Source organism: Miscanthus floridulus, chromosome 17, assembly GCF_019320115.1.
Source record: "Miscanthus floridulus cultivar M001 chromosome 17, ASM1932011v1, whole genome shotgun sequence".
Lineage (NCBI taxonomy): Eukaryota > Viridiplantae > Streptophyta > Magnoliopsida > Poales > Poaceae > Miscanthus > Miscanthus floridulus.
Window position 1 is genome coordinate 66,638,865 of NC_089596.1, and position 6,577 is coordinate 66,645,441.

The 6,577-nt window shown below is 41.4% G+C and overlaps 1 non-coding gene across 1 annotated transcript; it reads right to left on the reverse strand.

Moving 5' to 3' along the window:
* Positions 1-355: 355 nt before the first annotated feature.
* On the reverse strand, positions 356-463 carry LOC136519153 (small nucleolar RNA R71). The gene has a single exon (XR_010774715.1). It is a non-coding gene; the product is annotated as a small nucleolar RNA R71 (small nucleolar RNA).
* Between the last annotated feature and the right edge of the window lie 6,114 nt (positions 464-6,577).

Sequence of the window (6,577 nt, forward strand, 5' to 3'; positions counted from 1 at the left end):
AAGACCCTACGTGAGTTCTCTGCTCCAAGCACTGAGAACATTCGCACTGGACCAACACTCAAAATCGATAATCTTGAGTTTGAGCTCAAGCCAAGCCTCATCAACATGGTGCAAGCTACCCCATTTAGTAGAAAGGCACAAGAAGATGCTAGTGCTCATCTTTAGAATTTCCTAGAGATAAGTAGCACGATCGTCATCAAGGGCATTGCTCAAGACATCATACTACTCCACCTCTTTCCATTCTCACTTGTGGGAAGAGTGAAGCAGTGGTTCTACACCAACAAAGATCACATCAATACATGGGCAAAGTGTTCAAAGGCCTTCCTAGAAAAGTTTTTCCCTATAGGCAAGACCAATTCCTTAAGAGGAAAGATTTCAAATTTCCAACAACAAAAGGAGAGACCATTCCAGAAGCATCGGAATGTTTTCAAGAATATGTTTTAGATTGCCCTCATCATGGAATAGAATATTGGTTGCTCATGCAAAGTTTCTACCATGGATTAACTCAGAAAGCCCATGAACAACCTGATGCCACTACTGGAGGATCATTTATGTCACTCACCCTTAGAAAAGCTAAAACTCTTATGGAAAAGATAGCCTCTAATCAAGGCTGGTCATCATGCAATACTCAATCTTGCAATAACAGCGAATAAGTACCTGAAGAGGTGTGTGCACTGTCAACCAAGATGGACATACTATTGAATTGGCTCAAACAGCGAGACAATTACAAGAAAGATCGCCAGGCCATTCAAGATGCTTTCAATGCTCAAAACACATGTGGAGAGTATTTAGGGATTGAATTCCCTAAATTTCAAGAGGATGCAAATATCGTCATCAACAATTCTGCTCCACCATAATAGAGACAAGGATGGAAACATCAACAACAGTCAACTTACCAAGGTAAGTACCCAGGTAATTATTAGAATTCTTCCAATCTTAAGCAACCATCCTTAAGAGAATTAATCTTAGAACAAGCTAGGATTAATGATAATATTTCTAAAAAGCTTGCTTTTAATGACAAGGTCCTAGAAAATATAAATACTAAAATGGATAGTTTTTCTTCTGCCATACAACACCAACTTAGCTATAATAAAAAGATAAAATCTCAATTAGCCCAGTTGGCTGCTGCTCTGCCTTTTGCCACTAACCTTGAGAAGGTCAACGCCATAACCACAAGAGGTGGCAAGTCTACTCATGATCTACCATATCCGACAAGGATAGGTAAGATACCAGTGGTAGTGCAGGAGGAGGAGAAGAGAAATGATGAAGTTGAAGAAGTTGGGCCACAAGAGTGAGAGTTACAACAAGATTTCCAAGACACTACCTTCCTACCATTTCCACGTAGAAATCAAAAAGCTAAAATGGATGAGTAGTTTGGTAAGTTTGTAGAGGTAATTCGAAAGTTATATATCAATATTCCATTGCTAGATGCCATACAGGTGTCCACCCATGCGAAGTATCTCCAAGACATCCTCAACAACAAAAGACCATTGCCCTCCACTAAGGTAATCAAGTTAATGGAGGAGTGTAGTGCGGCCATCCTAAACACTTCACCAATCAAGAAGAAGGATCCAGGATGTCCCACTATCGATTGTTCGATTGGGAGCCAGAACTTTGAGAATGCATTATGCGATCTTAGAGCTAGTGTCAATGTCATACCCAAGAAGGTCTTCGATAAGCTTAGCCATTCAACACTCACACCAACATCTATGTGCTTACAACTAGCTAACCAATCGGTCCGCTACCCTACATGAATCGCTGAGAATATTCCGATAAAAATACAAAATTTCTTTATTCCTATAGATTTTGTGGTACTTGACATGCAGGAGGACATGAAGACACCACTCATTCTTGGGAGACCCTTCCTGAGCACTACAAATGCGCACATAGATGTTAGAGCCAAAGAGATCAAATTCCATATTAACAAAAAGGAAGAGCGGTTCGCTTTCAAGCCAAGACCGGAACAATGCACCAATTTGGAGTGGCATGAGAAGCAAGTATCAAGGTCTCCATCTCTAGGACCGAAGGATACACCTAAAGAATGAACCCGAACGGAGAAGTCTGGTTCGACGGACTCAAAATTCCAAACCCTTGCCGAGAGGTAACTCGATAGTTATCCATATTTACTTTTCGCATTATATTTTTACTTCAGCACATTTACTTAAAACTTTTATTAGAAAACTGAAATTAACAATTCTCATCATGGCATACTAAAAATTCAAGCCCCATGTAAATAATTTTTACAGAGCATGAAAACCCCAGAAGAAATATTTACTATGGAGGCATAAAAATATAAAAAATATATATCATCATTCATCTTCTCATATTTCATAGTTTCACAAAAGTAATTTTGCATTGCATTTTTATACATGTATATGGTAGAAATACGGTAGACACATGGGGCCCACTCAACCACCACCCATCACTTCCATCTCCACTCAACCTCCATTATTCACCTCCATTCCCACTCAACTCCATTCTGTCATATCTGCACCGAAAGAAGCACCGACAGAGCTGATATTTTGCTTAAGGGTGAAGTAAAGATCCACCAGGAAAATGGAGAGGCCATTCGGCCACCTTGTGGGGCCAGCCGGCCCCACCACTAGGCCAGCCGGCCTACTGCTTCCCCCTCTATAAATCCCACTCCTTCCTTGTTGCTCTCGGCCTCCAACACAACACAAGGCAACCACCTGAGTTCAAAATTCTAGAAGCAAAATTCATAGTTGAATTTACTTTGTTAGAGGTATCATTGGAGAAAGGAAGAGTGTGAGAAAGTTTGAGTGTGAGAGTAGTGCAAAAAATCTTGAGAAAGAGAGGAAGAGGTGCTGCTGAAATTTAAGCAAGAAAAATAGAATTTAAGAGTGGTAGTGTTGTCCAAATCAAGAGAGGAAATTAAAAAGAATTATGGTGGAAGACATGCCAAAATCTTGATTAGAATATTCACTAGGCAATCTCTGGACCACTAACTTTTGGAATGGATAAACCACTAACATTTTTATTTTCCTAATCCCATTCCATAAGTTATGTTGTCTTTTGTCTATTTTGTAGAAAAATGAGCAAGATCGCCGGCAAGCTCAAGCAGACGATATCATTCCGTTCAACAAGAAGTTCTTCATCCCGAGCAAGCATGGACATGGAGGTTGATCCTCCATCTCCCACTGTTGGAGCACCATCCTTATTAGCCCCCATGGAGAGGAACGTTCTTCTACAAGAAAAGCAGCTCAAGCTCTGGGATGATAGGGAGAAGAATATCTACAAGAAGCTAAAGGACTGGGATTTCGTCCTCACCCCTGCTTTTGATCCAACCCTACTTCAGTCCATAGGTATGGACTCTGAATTTGAACATATTTTCAAGGCCATAGGATGGGAGGATGCATGGGAAATAGATGAGTCAGGGTGCAAGCTTTTGACTATTGAATTTTTATGCACTTTACAAACCACTGACTCAGAAGTGTCATTTAGGTTCTTTGGGAAAGAATTTTCTTTTCCCTGGAAGAACTTTAGTGTGCTTCTAGGATTCCCTACTCAGTGCACAATTGATGTAGACTCAGCTTGTCCAACATCGGTTGAGGTGGTTTGGCCATGTCCAAAGGAGACCTCCAGAGGCACCAGTGCATTGTGGAGTCCTAAGCCAAGCTAATAATATGAGGAGAGGTAGAGGAAGACCAAAACTGACATGGGGGGAGGCAATAAAAAGAGATTTGAAAGCTTGGGATATACCTAGAGATCTATGCTTGAATAGGAGTACATGGAAAGCAGGTATTGAAGTGCCTAAACCGTGACTTGGGGCTCTTGGTGGGTTTCAACTCTAGCCTACCCCAACTTGCTTGGGACTAAAAGGCTATGTTGTTGTTGTTGTTGTTTTAGTTTGTTATGCATCTTTTTATTTATTTAGCTAATATAAAGCAAACTCAAAAATAGTAAAACTAAAGGAAAGGAATACTTACCTAGATACACAGGAGATGCTCCTCCCCTAAGCTGGATGTTGTTGTTGTTAATTGTTGAATGTTGAGTGATCCTTCTCAGAGCGGGTTTGCCAGCTGATGTCCTTCTCATTCATCCAGAAGTTGGGTTCCTTGTGTGTAGCGAGTACAGCAGCGGTTCAGGAAGATGTACTTTGGGTGGATGAAGATAGCCGGGTAAACTTGCTCTTGATCTTATGTGTCATCCTACAAAATACTCCAACAAGAACACCAAAACTCATGGCATAGATTAGGATAAGGGGTTAGCGGTCAACCATTCAAAGATTTGTTGTCCTTGTGGGTTTAGATAGATTTTCTTTTGGCAGGATTTTAGCATGATGTCCAAATAATATTTATTTATTTTTAAAAGTAGAAGAAAAAATATGCATGCTCTGTATTTTTATTTTTATGCCACCACAGTGAATACTTCCATAGGTGTTTACACACTGTAGATTTATTCACATGGGGCTTTAAGATTTTATATGTAGTAATGAAACTTTTTATTTTTCTTTTATTAGTGCAAGGCAAATACAAAAAAGTAAACATGCTAAAGTGAAAAATAATTTATGCAATGCTAGGAAGTAAATATAGATAACTACTGTTGTTACCTCATGGTGAGGGTTCAGATTTTTATTAAGTCCTCCGGACAGGACTTGACTGGAGAGAAGTCCTTCATTCCTTGGGTGCATTATCTAGTCTCAGCGGTGGAGACTCAGATGGCTGCACATCTTGTGATAGTGACTCTGATGATGATGTCACCTTTTCTTTCCACACTTGCCTAGATTATCGACTTGTCTTAGGCGGAGTAGGTTCATCTTTCATAGGCACTTTAGGTTCTTCATCTTCCCATTCATTCCATCGGAGTTGGTTCCTTTGATGTTGGAATGATCGACGTCTCCTCCTAGAGCGGCTCTTCTTCGGCTGTTCATAAGTAGTATAACTATTGAAATAATAGCGTACCTTTTCACTAGGAAATTGGAAATGGACTTGTCCAGATCCAACGTAGATGATCGCATTGGTGGTGTTGAGGAACGGTCTATCGACACGGAATTTTGTCCCGTGCCAAGGACACACGAGCAAGCCGGAAGGGTCCGCTCGATGGAGCTAGAGATCCGCCTAGCTTCAGCGTAGGGGTGATCGATCCTGTGCGCTCCTCCCGAGACGTGCCAGTCAATTTGACCCTATAATTGACAAGAAGAGAAAGTTTATCAGTAATTTAGGGCAAAACATGCCGGTGTTGCCAGATAGTCCTGAATGTGTGGCTCTGAGAGCCGATATGAAAGGAGATCGACTAAATAGTCGATTCCAGCATATTCATAAGAATAAATCAGTTAAAGTTCATGGGATTATGTAAGAAGAATCGGTTATCATTCAGGATGAATATCATTATTTAGACAAATATTGGTCAATGGTAATAAGATGTCAATGGTAATTAGTTCATGCTAAGCCAATGACTGCGAGTAACCGAACCTCTTTTTATGTGAAAGAAATAGCTCATCATCATTCAACCATTTAATAAAGATAAATTTAATGAACATATTAGATCTCATCTATCGCTATGACCTAATGGGGCATGAGGCAGAATCATGCAGGCCGTAGAAACAACAATAGACTCGATGACCCTAACTTATTACTAATATCAGTGGGGCATGAGGCAGAATCATGCAGGCCGTAATATAATAATAAGATCATGGGGCCAACACATCTTTCAACCTATCTCTACTTCAACAATCTCGTGAAGTGAACTGTTCGTGAAAGCGCTCAATATTGGCTAAAATAGCCGATTCAAGCATAGCGCACAGTTAAGGTCATGCCCTCTCAGGAACGGATCTATCAAATAACGATTCCCACTCCACAGTGCTAATAGTGGGGTGTGAGGCAGAATCACACAGGCCATGATAATGAGCCATGGAATGATTTTTGATAGCCTATAGATCTACTCAAAATCAGACATGCCTTAACCGCACGCTATGCACGATTAAGATTAATATAAAATAGCCGATAAAACATAACTCATTGTCGACGAAATATGGTCGGCAGTCTACCTAGGGGTATGCCCAAGGTAGTAGATTATCGGCACATAGGTGCGCAAGCTACGAACGAGATGGTGACGCAAGAAAGACACGAGGTTTTATCCAGGTTTGGCCGCCGTGAAGGCGTAATGCCTACGTCCTGCGTCTGATTGTATTGTTGTATGTCAATGAGATGATTTTTGAGAGGGGTCCCCTGCTTGCCTTATATAGTCTGGGGGGGCAGGGTTATAGATTTGGAAACTAATCCCAACCAGTTACAATTACCATAGGTGGCCGGATAAGGATTCCTATTCTAACCGACCAGGATCTTGCTTGATCTCCAAGTCTGCCTTGATTCCTTGCGCGGGGCTCCAAGCAGATCGGCTGGGCCGCGCGTCGTCTTCTAGTGGGCCAGACCCCCTGGTCTGGGCCGGCCCAAACCTAGCTGTAAGGGTATAGGGGTTAATACCCCCACAGCTAGTCCTCGAGCACCATGTATTATGTTGCGACACACCGTTTGATCCTCTTCGGCTAATGCGGTCTGTCTTCATGTTATCTCCAACTGGTTGAAACATTGACCAAGCAAATGTGCCAGTATTCTGG